Below are 17,326 nucleotides of genomic sequence, written 5' to 3' on the forward strand. Positions count from 1 at the left end.
GTACTAATATAATTTCCTCACGGCAGCAAACTGTTCTATCATCATCATCATCATCATCATTACCATCAGGAACTACAGCAGAAAAAATGACTTGCCTTAAACACCCTAGAAAATGCATATCTAAAACAGATTTCATATCAAGAATTTCCCCAATTTCTCTTCAGCATCACCTCCAATCCACTCCCTTCCTAGGGTTATTTTCCTAAATATTTTTTTGTATGTGTACAAAACTCAGGATTTTTGCTAAGCATGATGATAACTTCCTCCTGTGCATAGGTGTCATTTTGGCTACATAAGCAATGACATTCATAGCCTGAGTATTGGAAATGGAGGGGGAAAGCAGAATTCTACAACAAACTGTTGCAGTGTATGTGTTATTTGAGCCAATGGATGAAGCCATGGGCAGCGGCGGCAGCAGGGGGGAGGGCGTTGTTCTTTGCTGACTGAGCAGTCAACATATATTCTAAATAAATAAAATAAACTCTAACTAGTTGGTATTTTTCATAACACAGTATACAAACCTCAGAACAACACAACCCCAGCCTCTTTTCCTGCTCTCACCTTGGAACTATAATACTTGCTTTCTGAAACCTGAAACTTGATCTCTCTTTTCTCACTTTCCTTAATATGCTGTTTCCTGAAGCTCAATAAGAAAGTTGAAATAATTCAGAACTCTGATTTTGCAGCTTTTTCTTGACTCTTTGATTCACTTTCCCCCCAGCTGATGCACATTATACTCTAGAAAGCAGCTTTTTAAAGAACTTTGATATATCATTATAAATAATTTTAGCTTTTCTGTGAAACATTGCCTCAGCAGAGCTGCAAATGATTTGGAAGAATCAGTACAGCACTAGTATTCCCATTTAAATTATTGTTGCACGTTCCAGCATACAGTATAATATACAAGCTCAAATTTTTCATAGAGATCCCCAGCAATTGAAGGTGCCCTATCAGATTCGTGGCCATCCATACTAACCCGCCCAGCAACAGGGGGGTGTCCTGGTTGTCCCTAACATGAAGGAGAACCTGCTTAAACATAACTCAAGTCATACATGGGGTTAGTTATTTACAGTCAAATATTCCTTATCAATAAATTACTTCTATTTACTACTTACATATATATTAGGTTCTACAAAAGAGGACAGTCTGATGGTAGCAACATGTCAATATCCACTTTGCCTCCTATGAAATGGGGATCAAGTTTCTGCATGTTCAGGTTGTTTTACACCAATTTCCCCCACAATGAAATATCTACAGGAACTGAAGACAGCAGCTTCAGAAAATGTAATTGTAATACCATCTCAAACGACAGCATCAAAGAACCACGGTCATGTAAGCCCACACTAATCCTTTTGTTACAGAACGGAAAGCTTTTATTTGCAGTCTTCAGTAGCAGGAACTCTCTCTTAGAAACAGAACAGAGGCAAAGCAGATAACATCCTGGGTTCATTCTTAGTTCTATAACTCAATGGCCTTTAGCTTCATTTTATTTATTTATTTTTAAAAAAGAGGGCATAATGTAATATAATTTGCTGATTTACAAAAATGTACCCATTTTAGTTACTAACATTCTTAGTCCCTTTAACATGTTTTCATGGTTGAAACTGCTTATTTGTAAGCTGAAACTTACATATGTAGGGTATCTGTTCCCTGTTTACATATAAGGTTCCTTGTTTATTTATAATGAGAAAATAATATGTTTAGATTAGCCTTATAAAGAATATAGAATTATTATCTTGTTATTTGGGAAGCATTTTTAATGAGGGGGAAAGAGGAGAGCGCAAAATATGGTCTGAAGCTCAACATAAAAAAAACTAAGATCATGGCCACTGGTCCCATCACCTCCTGGCAAATAGAAGGGGAAGAAATGGAGGCAGTGAGAGATTTCACTTTCTTGGGTTCCATGATCACTGCAGATGGTGACAGCAGTCACGAAATTAGAAGACGCCTGCTTCTTGGGAGAAAAGCAATGACAAACCTAGACAGCATCTTAAAAAGCAAAGACATCACCTTGCCGACAAAGGTCCGTATAGTTAAAGCTATGGTTTTCCCAGTAGTAATGTACGGAAGTGAGAGCTGGACCATAAAGAAGGCTGATCGCCAAAGAATTGGTGCTTTTGAATTATGGTGCTGGAGGAGACTCTTGAGAGTCCCATGGACTGCAAGAAGATCAAACCTATCCATTCTCAAAGAAATCAGCCCTGAGTGCTCACTAGAAGGACAGATCCTGAAGTTGAGGCTCCAGTACTTTGGCCACCTCATGAGAAGAGAAGACTCCCTAGAAAAGACCCTGATGTTGGGAAAGATGGAGGGCACAAGGACAAGGGGACGACAGAGGATGAGATGGTTGGACAGTGTTCTCGAAGCTACTAACATGGGTTTGGCCAAACTGCGAGAGGCAGTGAAGGATAGGCGTGCCTGGCGTGCTCTGGTCCATGGGGTCACGAAGAGTCGGACATGACTGATCGACTGAACAACAATAACAGGTGGCGCTGTAGGTTAAACCACTGAGCCTAGGGCTTGCTGATCAGAAGGTCGGCAGTTAGAATCCCTGCGACGGGGTGAGCTCCCGTTGCTCGGTCCCAGCTCCTGCCCACCTAGCAGTTCGAAAGTATGTCAAAGTGCAAGTAGATAAATAGGGACCGCTCCGGCGGGAAGGTAAACGGCGTTTCCGTGCGTTGCTCTGGTTCGCCAGAAGCGGCTTTGTCATGCTGGCCACATGACCCGGAAGCTGTCTGCGGACAAACGCCGGCTCCCTTGGCCTATAGAGTGAGATGAGCGCCGCAAACCCAGACACGACTGGACCTAATGGTCAGGGATCCCTTTACCCTTTACCAGTAGTATGCTTGTGACATGTACTAAAAACACACCATGTTGTTTCCCAGTAAGTATCAATGGATTCAGCAGTTCTATATTTCTTGAGCTTCTAACATTTTTTACTTTTTGAAATAGTATATATATTCTATGTTGTGAACTGCTTCAAGGTTTCCTTAAAAGTGGTGTAAAATATTTTAAATAAATATTCAATCACTGTGATTGAATATTTTAAATAAATATTCAATCACTGTGAGATATTAAGAAACTACAGTTTTGCACTGTATTGCTGTAATTTGATGTCACATATTATACAAAAAAGAATTTCCCTTTTGAATGCTTTTCTTTCTCACACATTTACCCAGTCTTCTGCTTACACAAAACAATACGTTTATGAAACAAAACATATATTCAATAATTAAGGCAATTTAAAAATGCTCATCCAAAACACCACCACTATGCAAGAAAAGAAACAAGAACCAGAAACTTAAACTAGAAAGTTGCATGATGTAATTTTTACTGTCTACTTGGAAGTCAAATGAGAGGTACATTCTGGCTCTGGTAATGCATCACAAACCCTTTCCTGAGTGCTAGAAAAGTTCCCAAAATATTATTATGCCACATCTGCCTTGCAAAGAAAGTGACTTCATTCAACCTCAGCTAACTTCCAGTTACCGTATTTTCCGGCGTATAAGACAACTTTTCCAGATAAAATATAGAGTTTGAGATATGCTCAACCGCAGATTCTCCACCCGGCATATAAGACGACCCCCGACTTTTGAGAAGATTTTCCTGGATTAAAAAGTAGTCTTATACACCAGAATATACAGTAAATGTTGATCTGTAAAGATAAATATCCTGAGAAGTTGTGCCAGACAATTCAGACCAGGGAGTTTTTCTACTCTACCCCCACCCCCACCACCGCACTCACTGCCCCAGGGCTCCAGTCTCTGGTGCCTTGATTTCTTTAGGCTGTCTGGGCCCACCAGTTTTCTGAGCATGTTCTCACAGCCTTTTCCACTTTACCCTTAGAGATCCACTCCACAGTCTAATCAGTTTTTGTGTTGGTTTCACATGTACCCCAAAGTTGTACCATACCCAGGTGTTTGAGGCAGGAATGCCAATGGTGAGTTACTTAATGCTGAGATGCTATAATGTTAGCCGGTTGCTTCGTGTATTCTCTAACAGCGCAAACCTACGCATGCCTATGCAGAAGTATTTCCAGGTAAGTGGATGTAGGCTTACAGACTATTTGAAATGTTTTAACAGATTCATCAGAACTGCACAGGGGGAAGCACACTTAGGACCAATTCGCATGCCTCAAAGAAGCAGAATAAACACAACTGTCTCTCATTTCTTTTCCCACTTTTATCTGTCTATCAAAAATACAAGTCAGCTCTAAGATAGACCACAGCGAAGAGGTACTAAAAGCCTTTTCCAAAGCAAACCATCACAGCCTGCAAACTAAAGTTCAACTTCTCATGCCCATGCAGCTGTAATAAACGCATGGTGTAAAACAGAAAATTGGTGATGGACACTGCTAGGGTGTTCCCGCCGAACAGTCTTTTGACAAACACATCATAGCAGCAGAAGCACATTCAGATCATCTGCATTGCAGAAAAGAAGAATGACTGAGCTTGAACTTAGGAAGTTTTTCAAGGGGCAATCTATATGGTAGCTATAACCTTAAAAAAACCCTTTAAAAACGTGGTAACCTGCCAAGAACAAGCAAATCAGAATAACAGGGAACAATACAAACTTTTAAGAATAGCAGAGTTCTATATTCTAATTACAAGAATATAGTACAGAGTACAGAGAAAGAATGCACATGCACAGTGGTGGTACATCAAATTATAAATGTAATATGTTTTGGCATCATAATTATATAAATCTACTCAAGAATGGATATCTATCATTTATCATGTGTTTGCCTATGCCCTGTCAGAAGACTGTTGAAGTGATGATGTTAAGGAACTGCTGATTCCATTATTAATACCATTTCAAGATAACTCAGAAAGACACCCTCATCCAAACTCTGCAAACAGTACCACAGCGGAGTTTATGGCCGAATACATAACTGAAGCACAATTTCAACACTCTTTTCTTTCAATTATATCGATGGTCTTCTATTAAATAAATTGATTTATTGGGGGTAAAAGAGGCATCTACTAAACATGTTAATAAGCAAACAAATCTCAATTATATTTTTGGAAATACTTGTTAGTATGATATGAGCAAGCAAATCTGAGTTATAGCTTTTGGAAATATGTAATTATTTATAGCAGAAGGTTAAGCATATGAAGCACAAGATGTTCAGCATCTTCAATGTGATTTTGACATAAGAACTCACCAGGGGCAGTGCGTGGGATTAATACCATATTAACCAAGCCAAGGAACAAGCATGCGATCTCCCACACATAAACGAGCAAATCATAGAAGTGAATAGACTAATATTTACTAAATTTTACAAGTTAAGGTAAAATCAAGTCCTGCACATCTCCTTGCTTAGCTAATCCACAATTCTGTTGGCTTTTCCCACTGGGTGGACTGCTGAGATTAATGCCTCTCAGCTCTATGTAGGATTTTGATGGCCCCTCTGTTAAGTCTGCCTGACTTTTTGGTTCCCCTGCTTATTTAAATACTTTAAGGGAAGGGATGCCCCTCTTCTTATGGCCATACCAGCCCCTCAAATATTCTATCTTTTCTTCCTTCTGAGGCGTAGAATTTATTTTATGTCATAAAATTTATATACTGCTTGTTTATTTTTTTAAAAAAGTAACCCACACACCCTCAAAGCAGCTCAGGAAGAAAAGAAAAAGCAAAAACTGCTAAAAACAGGTATTTAAAACATTCAAATAATGCTATACCCATTGGTGCTAATATCTATGCACAAAAATCCAGCCTTAATCTGGGTAGGATGGGAAGGTCCCTCTCTCCTATTCTCCATGTTTAAGAGCCGGACAGTGCTTCAAAGATTTTAGTACCTTTGTACATTTCAATATACAGCAAGTCCACACATTTAACCTCAGCTTTATGTTGCATGGCCATTAAAAAAAAAAGTATAGAAAGGGGGTAGAGTTCCAGGAAGAATATCTGGCAATCCCACCTACCAATGAACCCAATGGATTTTGACTATACATAATTTTGGCTTTAGGTGCTATCTTTGGAATGTAACCACCATGTAAGTTGCAGGCTTATTGTACCACAAAAGCAGCTCTTGCATTAGTGTCTCAATAGAAAACATGTTGCTATGGAGAAGCAAACATACACAAATGCAAAGATCAGCATTGACTGAAGCATGTCAAGAACACACACAAAAAGGGACGCATCTATTGTTTATGTTGTTTTTTTCTGCATCTCATAAGGCATTTATGAGGGTAGGAAACAGTCACAAAAGTATGTATTATTTGCAGGGCAAGTTGTCAAAAGAGAAAGCAGTTGAATAATCAGAAAAGGCTACCTTCCACCCTGTCATTAGAGAAGGAAAACTATGCAAACTTATTACAGAATTTAAATGTCAAAATAATTTGTACAGCCCAATTGCCATTTAGATGAAGGATTAGATCAACACCAGATAATATCTACCCAAATTAGCCAACAAGCTGTTCAGACTTCAACATGCAGCAGCCTCGTCTCAGTGCTTAAGGAACTATATATCTTCATTTGTATGTTTCTGGTATATTCAACAAAGATGTTTCTTTGAAAGCACTACATTTCACACTAGGTAACAGTCTCAGTTTCCCTGAAGAGCAAGAGCAAGATTGTGTGCTGCTTTTCCATGAATTAACCATATGGCTGCTGTGACATTTAAAGCTCTGATTTGTACAAATATTTCCCACAGATTCTGCACCCCATTACAACACCGCCGTAAGGCGAACTCCCAGGAAAAAATGGCTGTCTAGGAGTGCCAATTCTATGGGGAAAGCCCAGGAAATCAATAATGCCTGCAGACCTTTAAATGTAGCAGAAAGATGAGCTCAAGGAAGAAGAAAAGATGCCTGTGGTGATCCTGAAACATTTTTGCTCCTGAGCTTCCACTGCTTGAAAGCACCAATCAGGAACAGGAATATAAAATGGTATTGTGTGGAAAACACTATTAGACCTGGTGATCAGCCAGGCATGGACTATCCAACAGCAGCAGTTTGTGTCAAGCGACACTATTCAAATTAAGTGCCAGGCCAGAGTCAGACAATTTACTGGCCTCTTACATCACTTGATCCCTGCTGAGTCAGTTGCCACATCTGCAATGGTGGCACCACAGTCCAGCAGAAAGCAGGCCAACCATTCCTTCCTTTGACAAGTCACCATAGTTATGTAAAGAGAAAGGCATCTGAGTCCTGCTGCTCGGGAGAAAGTATTCCGCCATGATTTGGGATGCTTTACACACATACACACTTCCCTCACCCTGAAAGTACACCAGGGTTCACCTGAAAAAAACTTTTTTATTTGCCTGCCCTTGGCTTTTCTATTCAGCATCTCTTTTGATAAGATTTCTAAATCTGTTTAATTGCAAAACACTCAAATACTGATAACTGGGGGAAAGTATCATTTAAAATGTTAAAGTAGTGATCTGCAGGGCAAACTTTTTCACTTCAAACAGTTTTTATTTCCTCAATTATTTCTTTACCATGAGGAAAAACTCCTGATAAGCTCATGGCTCCGGTCTTTTGACTGATTCTTCAAAGTAAGGCTCATACTTGGTTAGCTCATCTCCATAGTTTTGTTCAGAATGTGACTCTTAAGTCTATAAAGCCTTAATCTCGTTTAAGCAAAGATTAGCCTTATTTGACCTTTCACCACGAAATAAACTTTTTAAATTAATCATGTGAAACTGATTAAAACAATATCATATAAATCAGAATCATTAACAACATCCTATCAGTAAAAATACCACTGTTAAAAAGATAACTTCTGGTAATAATCAATTTCAAGATAACCCTTGATTTGTCTTTTGATTTTCTACATTTTACTATAGCTTTTTCAGATTTCTGAAAAAGGAAATAGAAAAACCAATGGGTTTGGGGGGTTTGGGAGGGGGGCACACGCATGCTCAGGAGGGTGCTGTGCCCAAAAAGTGGACGCACCGCAGAAGAATGAGGCAGTCTCAGTGAAGATCAGGTTGGAGCTGGGGTCCTGCCTCTGCTTGGGCTGGCAGCAGCTTGGGCGGCTCAGGCTCCGGCTGCTCTGCACGCCATAGCTGCTGCCAGCTCGAGCCAGGAAAAGAGGTGTGCAGGGACAGCGCCCATGCGCCTCTTTCCCTGGCTTGGGCTATCCTCTTTTTTGTTCTTCAAGATATGGCAACCATAGATTCATGTATGTAATATTTTTCTTATTCACAGAAACATACGTACATAACACGGGAAACATTAAAATCAATACGAAAAGTTAGGACCAAACAAGATATGATGCAGGAGATGCAAAATCACTTTTTGTTTTGCTTTGTTATACTCACAAGCAGCCTCACATGGCTTCTTTGAAGAGAAGCAGCTCTGGGGAAGAACCTATTTAAACCTTTCCTCCTGTCTGATTTCCCTTATCTAAATCCACACACATCTCCTGAAGCTCCGTGGGAGGAAGTATACAGGTACATACAGTTACCAGTAACTATGTTTTTCTATACTCACCCTGCAGAGCGAACAACTTTGGTGTTAGAATTTAGAGGGAGGAAACTGTGTGACACACACTTCATATATACATCCAGCACAACTTCCCCCAATCCAGTTACAGGTAGGTATCCGTGTTGGTCTGCCATAGTCAAAACAAAATAAATAAATAAATAATCCTTCTCTAAGGTGCTACTGGAAGGATTTTTTTTTTAAAAAAAAATTATTTTCCCCAGTCCAGCTGAACATATATGTGAATTAGTGTGTGAAAAGAGAAGGGGTGAGAATCAAACAAATGTGGACACTTTAAAACCAATTGGGCTTAATTCTACAAATTAGGGCCATTGACAAAACAATATATCATACAGATATCCTATCATGGTGTAAGAACATGAAGATAAGCTCTGAATACATGGAGAGCCATGTTACACCTCATTCCAGTTGGCTTAGCGTGTCATATTTACACTGGCACAAAGTAATCTCTGAACAATGTTCCTGGACATTTTTGGAATGCATTGCTTGCCCCTCTTCTTCTTAAGCTTATGTAGGACACACCCAAATGCTACCGGTAACAATATAAAAAACAATTATTGTTTTTCTGTTCAAGTTCTTTTATTCTAACATTTGAAATGTCTTTTAAAAAATTGAGCATATATAAATGGATCTTTAAAAGCAACTCACATAATAGAAGGCCATGTGTATGCCTTCAGTATTTAAATCCTTGTGTTGTAAGATAATGCATGCAATATTTCGAATGACCTCAACATTAGATTGCAAAGATAAAGTTTAGAAGTGTACAGCAGACAGTAGTTCTCCTGCTGTGAAGGCAGATTGCAATGTGCAAGTAGCTACTATTGTAAAAAAGGTAGCTAAAATGAAAGAAAGATTTAGTATTTGAATATAAACAGATTACACACACACACACACACACACACACACACAATGACAACAGCATCCTACTTCTGGCACCACACCCACACAGTTTGGTGTGCCAACTAAGGTCCACTTTACACAAGACTATTTTTCTCTGGAGAGAGAAGGAAAAAGCATACATACTAAAACACACATTCACATGTGATGAATGCAGATGAGATTATGTACATGTGGTATAAATGCTTTTTCCTACTTGAAAGTCTGTTTTATACTTCAAAGACAATGACCACAAAGGAAAGTAAAACACTGTTAAACATTCCTGCTACATCTGGAGAGAAGTAGACTGGGGTACAATATTGTACAAGTACTATGTAGTAATTTTATATTGCTCAGGCAGCCATTTATCATGAAAATGCTTAATAGAGCTGGTTTGTATTTGTAGCCCAACGTGTCCTATATTTAATTAGGGATCTATATAAACTATTGGTCCCTTTGTCTGCCTACTGCCAGCACAGTTAGAAAAAAACCTTGTCAGGCAAACAACAGCCATCAGGACAACAGAAGCTAAACAAACATCATTTTACCAGCATTACAGTATGTTGACAACTTCTCAGTGTGAGCTCTTCACACAAGAGTGTCTTGATAGAGTGACAAAGCAGCATGATGCTGTATTTTCACACTTTCCCAGAGCAGTTGGAATTCTAAATAAAAATTGGTGGTACGGGAAGAATACTCAAGGGTACAGTCTTTAAAGTGATGACACCAAGCTGGATATGAGAAAAGACCAGTGCAGGATCTACAAGACCATGGAGAGAATAAAAAACACAAGGTTTTCAGAAGGAAAATGACCATAATTCAGGCTTTAGCAAAATGCAATCTGGTCATTATTTTCAATCATGGAACTGAGATCAATGGAACGGAACCTAAAATACTAACTTTAAAATTGTCCTCACACTCAATTTGCTTTGTTTGCCCTCTGTGGTGCTGCCATGCAGTCAAATTCAATTGGCTATGTAAATAACTGACATCATAATCATATGTACTTTCTATGATCCACAAATTGCTGGAATAGTTTATGATGAAGTGAGTCCACCATTAGTATATCTAGTCAGTGGTACAGCCATGCTTAGAGCTTAGAAAACTTCTAGATCCAAGTTAACAGCAATGTCTAGAACTTCATTTACCTGATTCATCAGGTGAATCCTTATCTGGAAAAGAGGGGCTTGGTGGCCATATTACGGTATCTGCTTTTGTAACCTCTTTGTTAATCTGCCCTTGTGGAAACCCTGAAAGCTTTGATGGATACAGAACACCATTTGATGTGTACTAAATATTGTGATTGTGTAACTTCAGTCTTCTCGTTCTGCGGTGGTACAGGTCTTTAACCTTTAGATCTCTAAACAGTGTGGAATCAAGCCTATACATCTTTTCTTATAGAGTGACCATCTCATGTCCTTAGCTTGCTGGAAGAGTCCCTCTATTGGGTCTGGGAAAAGAGGGTTGTTGTTTTTTGTTTGTTTGTTTTTGCTATTGCCATACTGGGTTTTGCAGAATTCATTTTCCAGTGATGCCTATATTTAATTTTTTGAAAATATTCAAGGAAAAGTTAAGCTCTTGTTTTGTTTTTCCTGTTACTCTGACTCAGGTTTTTTGTTGTTGTTGTTAAGTTTATATTATCTTGAACTGTTTTATTATTTTAGAATAATGAATTCATTTACAAAATGTGGTTTCATAATTGTAATAATAAATATTACAATAGATTAGTCTAATTGCCAATTTCTCTTATCATGACCACAATACAGATAATTTCTGATAATGAAAAGATGGATGTTAAGAACTATTCTGTATCCTCTGAAGGCACCTCACAGCTCTTAGCCAAGATTTTGTCTTTCAAACTAATGCTCATATTCTTCCCACTGCTCTAAGATTCTAAAGCAATGCCCATTAAAACAATATTTGAATAAAATAAGGCAAAGTTGTTGTTTTTTCTTCTTCTGTCAAATGGAAATGTACTTATTGCTCACAGCTCTCCAGTAATTTCTGCGAATGCTTTAAGAGTGCTGTAATGATGGCATGCCCCTAACATCAATAAGCTGTAATCAAAAAGTCAACCCCCCCCCCCCCCGTGAATGAAATATGGCAGCAATTTGACATCCCAGCAGTGCTTTGCTCTCCTGAACCCTGGCAGTGACCCAAGAGATTTGCACTCCACTGCTAATCAGAGAGCTAGCCAAGGCCATTTCCCACGACATAGCTGAAATTCTCCTGCTGCTTACCTTGTCTGATTCAGTTACCAAGCCACACCAAAGCTATTTGCTGTATTCCTGATTGTCAATCATGGCACTTTTCCACTAGACCCTCCCTGTGCTGCACACTCCAACCTTGCTAAGAGTTGCTGTGGGATGACTCAGCTATTTCTCCATGTCCACTGCGGCCTAGTATCATTAAGTGACTTTGATCAGGAGATAAACTATCCCACCAAAAGCAGACAAATAGGAAGGAGGGCAAGCATTTGAGAGTTAAGCTGAAGCTCAAGCCCTAGTGCTGGAAGATATGTGTGTACACACAGGTAGGATGTCCACATTGGTGTATTTACTGCTGGAAATTCCAGCCTAACAATGGGACATCCCCACAACAAAAATAACATGTAGAGAAGCTCCTATTTATTTATTTATTTATTTATTCATTCATTCATTCAATTATGTCAATCTCTACACCACCCTTCAATATACTCACAGGACCGTTTCAAACAATATATGAAATTATACTTAAAAATAAAATACAGCAGTAAAACAATGATGATTAAAAAATTAAAACTGTGCATAAAGCTGCAATAGTCACAGTATTAACACTTAAAAGGCCTGAGAGAATTAAAGGAGGTCTTTGCAAGCACCAAAAGGATAGCAAAGTAGCCATCAGGTGAGCCTCCTGGGTGAGAGATTTTCAAATATATCATACCACAGCTGAGAAGGTCATCTCTCCCAGGTAATCACCCACCTTTAGGTTTCATTTGATAGTATATATGTTAGTCTTCATGATGCATTTGTTATGGTGCAAAACCATAAGAGGCAGAGAACCTGTATCTAATCCTGAGTCCTGATACCAAGCACTAGGATATTGTGAGAGGAGGATTCAGATGGTGTGTGAACATCCAGCTGTGACCAACAGGGAAATTGGACCTCCAACCAACAAGGCAGAGTGGGAAGGGCAATAATCTCTCATTCTATAATGGCTCCCACATCTCAGTTACTCCTTCCTCTGAGGAAACCAAACTGGATCTCTCTTAAAACTGGTTGTGGGCTTCTGTTATCCCCCAACCTCTTGCCTCAGCTTCACCTGAGCCATGTCTTGCCTCACTTTGGACTGGAGTTAGGTCTGAGAATCAGGGGATCCTAATATACTTCTTACCGTGGGTCCGGTGGAGTTCACTCACACAATAGAGAAAGTATTAATTAAAAAAATCATACAATATGGTTTGACCTTGAACTCAAGGAATCAGCTCTGAACATGTTCAGAACAGATGTACTGTATTGGCTCCAGGATCTACCAGAAGAGTAGATCTGCTAATGTGGCTGGATTGCCACCAGGACAACATGGGGGAAGGAAAAACTGCACAAGCAGGGATAAGACCCAGGAGCTCTATTAACATACAGATTTAATATTGCAATGCCCCCCCTCCCCGAGACAGATGGGTGGGAACTCCCAGACACAGCATTACATTTGGACCATGACTGAGTAGTACAGAGAACTGACTGGTCAGACAATAGGAGACTGGCAGAAAAGTATCTAGGATTCTCTCTACATTGAAATAGATTGTGGCAGGATGTGTTGGGAGGAAACAGTGTGGCTTTCAGATTTTGAGGGAAACTTTTTTACAAATTCCTTCACATTTCACTTGGTAGGCCTAAATCCTGGTTTTCCGAATGGATCAGCCTCCACTGACTTTCACTGGGGAAAAGGAGAAATTAGGAGTGGAAACAATACAACAAGCTAAAATACTATAAATCAACAATGGCATATCATTATTTGTAGTCATGTTTCAAAAGTAGCTTCTCAATTAACAATGTTTACTAACAACTTGGGTGCCCACCAGCCACATGGGACCCTAATTCAGCACATACTGTGCATACCTATAAATCTACCACGGTTTATCATGCAAATGTTATTTATTTATTAAGATCTCTTTTGGGCTTTCCAACCAGAACCCCCAAAACAGTGCACAACATGCGTAAAAATACAGGCATTCCACTTAAAAACTCACTCTTGAAACAAATATATTTATATTTAAAATAAAATGTAGGACTTCCGGCGGCTGGCGCCATTATGGATGGTCGTGGGCTGCTTCGGCTGCGAAGCACCCAGCTCATCCCGGGGGTTAGGAGCCCTGCAGCCGCATAGCAGGGCTCCAATTGGGGCGCGGGAAGAGCGTCCCGTGCCCTGGGCTCCCCGGCTGTGCCCGTTGTGCTCCAAACCCTTCCCCCGCGCCCCCTGTAAAGGGGGAGTGGGGGTGAAGGGACTACGGAGCCGGGCTTTAGGGGACATGCCCCAACCGGGATGTTTACATGCGGCGGCAAAGTCCGTGGTGAGCGTCTCTGTTCTACCTGTCATTAAGGAGTTGCTAAGAAACCAGAAGCTGTGAGTAATTGACTGACTCTTTGTATTCCGGGAAAGCTCTGGGATTAAGAAGAAAGGCAGCCCGCCTCTCTCCCTTCGGGTGGTGAAAGAAATTAACTCTTTAAGTGACTGCTGCTACAACAATCAATTGGAAGTATTTGGAATTTGAAAGCTGAGTCTGTTGAGATCTCCTTTTGGGGGTTAACTGGAGGAAAAATATCTCCATTTGAGGTTTTGGTCTTTATTCTCCGGCATCGGAAGAAATGGCGGCGACCTGGACTTGCGCAGGAAAAAATTGAGACAAAGGAAGGAAAAGACAGGAAACGTAACTTGATACCCACCTCCCCCCCGAAGATGTTGGACTTTGCGCTTAAGTTGGCACTGAAGGACTGGGGGGATGAGGAAAAGCTTACTGTCTTTCAACTGGAACTGCTTGATCGAAAATTAAGAGCCTTGAGTGGGATTATAAACGGAAAGAATTTGTTTTCCACAGAGGAGGCTTTTCGAAAGTTTTATTCAATGGAAACAGACTTTTGCAAAGAGCTGGAAGGTGTGTTGGAAGGATGGTTTGAGATGGCTGAGCAAATCCGAATGGAACAGGGGCCGATTTCAGGGGGTGGCAGCAGCCCTGGAACGGAAAGATTTTCAATATCCAGACTCCGAGGTGGCAGCTCGGGGGCGAGGGACATAGAATTAAGATTTTTACAAGAAGAAGAAGTATGGTACAAAGGTACGGAGAGGCTCAGAATGGAGAGGATGAACATCTTGGAGCTCGATGCAGGGTTTGTTGTGGATGCAACCTGGATCTGTGGACATTCAGAAGAATATAATAGGAGATCCGGTTCTGGTGAAAGACAGGAGAAGGCAATGGACAGAGGGGGAGTGGGTTGAACCAATTAATGTATAATATAGATGGTCTGCCATGGTATCCGAAATCGGAGTGTGAAGTCTGTTAATTACAAGTTTTTTTTAAATAAGCAAGGAGATATTGAATTTAAGTTAAAAGCAGCATGATAAATGATAGAAGAAATAAATTTAGCTGTAAGAATACTTGGTTAAGTTTTAGGTTATAATGAAAAGATTAAGACAAAGGCGTTTTTTCTTTTTAAGTAAAGTTAAATTTTTCATAGAGAAAAGTTGTTAAGGAAATAGTGTACTGTTTTAAAACCGAAGGTGTACAGGCGGGGGAAGTCAAACGTCAAGATTTAGAACTAGAAATTTTTTTTTTTTTAGTAAGGTATACAGACAAGAAGAAGAATCCTGACATTATGTGTATTTGTATTTGTGTTGATATTTGTAGGTGTGGGGGTCGGGTTTGTGTTATTTTGTGAAAATGTCAATAAATTCTGATTAAAAAAAAATAAAATAAAATGTAGTTGCTTATAAAATCTTCCCCATGTTCATTATAAAACCCTCAATTGCTTATATAAATGAGGTATCCATGATTTTACAGTTCAATTTGAGCCCTGGCAGACAACCAATTCACAATAGTTTTTTTAAAAAAACCAAACATCCTTTTATTTCTCTGGATTAGTCAAATTAGGATTAGCAGATCAGTGTCTCTGGAAGAAATGCTGTCTGTTCCATTTAAGTAGCACTCAGATCACATGCCACAAATGACACTTAACTTTCTGACATAATTTATTTTCTTTATGCAGTTTTATCTAACAATTCATTCACACATTGTTAAGAAGGTTCCCAAATGAAACTCTTAAAACACATCTATGGGACAAAAAGAGAAAGCAGATAACATAAAGACACTGAGACTTGATCCTACCAAATCAAAAAGTCAAGAGGTAGGGTACATTAGCTAATGCATTTAAATAGTTTTACTTTTCAATGATAGTTTTACTGACAATCTCTTGTTTATCAGTACTGTAGTGGGGATTATTCCATAGGTTTTGTTTTGTTTTGTTTTTTTGTTTTGCAGTACAAATATATGTTTAATATGAAAACTTGCCCATTTAGTTCACTAACTACAAAGTCCTTTAATCAATCAACTACCAGAAAATCTTTTGAATTGTGTTTCAGACAATTTCCACCAATCAGTTACCTAAGAGCCAAGCACAAAACCACAGCATGTACTAATTCTATCATCAGAAGTTTCCATGGAAGTACAAGAGAAGGAGGGAATGAACAATTAGAAATAACCTTTTATGTGCTGTCACAGAAAGGTGAACTTACTCAGGAAATCAGCAATCACTGATGCTTCATCAGGGTATATTTGTACCTTCTTTGGGGATCTATCTATCATCTATACATACATACATACATACATACATACATACATACACCCACACCCACACAGTTATTAACCTAGCATCTTCCATAGCTAGCCACCCTATTGGAATATTTTTTCCTAAACAAAATTATGTGAACAGTCATTTCTAGAATTACAGATACATTCCAAATTCAGTTTATGTAGCAACAAGTATATTTATTGACCTATAAACCAGTGTACAACTGACATAACATCTTCTCTGCACAAACTTCTTCCTCAGCAATACTCCATTTGTTCCCAGACACAGGACTCAAGGCAGCTTACATATAAAACAGGAACAGGAAACCATTATACACTTCATGTTAAGATCCATGTTCTACCTACGGTACTCAATCATTTTCAAGAGGGCTACAGTGAGCAAGCAAACAATATGCAGGTACAGTACTCTCAAATTCTGTCAAAACAAATCTCCCTGAAGTCAAGAACAACTTGAGTTGATGCTACCTAGATTTAGCTATGAGAAACGATCTACTCAGTTGCTGGTACTCAGTTTTATCCAAGGGTTGTGAAAAGGATGGGGGTGGATGAGGATTTAGGAAGTGTTTTAAAGCCACAAATAAGGAGCTTAATATAAATAAGAAAAGAGGCAGCTGCTAAACTGACCTGCTATGCTGTTAATCACAAGTTGCACACATGGGCACATCCATCAAACTTTTAATAGTTGGTAGACCATTTATTTCTTGATCCCAAAAATATTCATACATAAGGACATGTGAAAATCAAAGATTAGCTCACAACTCCATTAATACAGGATTCCTAAGGCCTGCTTATGTGAGAACTCGAATTCCCAATTTTCTTAATCCTTACTATAGCTGAACTGTTTAAAATGGCATAGCTAGCTTCCCTATGTTGTTCTTTAGATTTCAGTAGAAGACTCATGATTTTGCAGTTTCCTATTGATCTGGAATTTAAACAGCTGATCTGCACTATAAAATGGCTATACAATAAATTAAGGTTTTGTGCAGACATGTAATCTATTGTTTATTTTCTTTAACCACTGCTAAGTATTTCATCACCTAAATGAAGGTTAGGGGATTACCGGTAGTTTGCAAATCAGGATGTGGAATTAGGTGTGCAGTAAGTATGTAAATCATGGTTTCATTGTACATCTGTCATCTTAATCATGGTTAAGGCAACAGAC

Source organism: Lacerta agilis, chromosome 2 (assembly GCF_009819535.1).
Source record: "Lacerta agilis isolate rLacAgi1 chromosome 2, rLacAgi1.pri, whole genome shotgun sequence".
NCBI lineage: Eukaryota > Metazoa > Chordata > Lepidosauria > Squamata > Lacertidae > Lacerta > Lacerta agilis.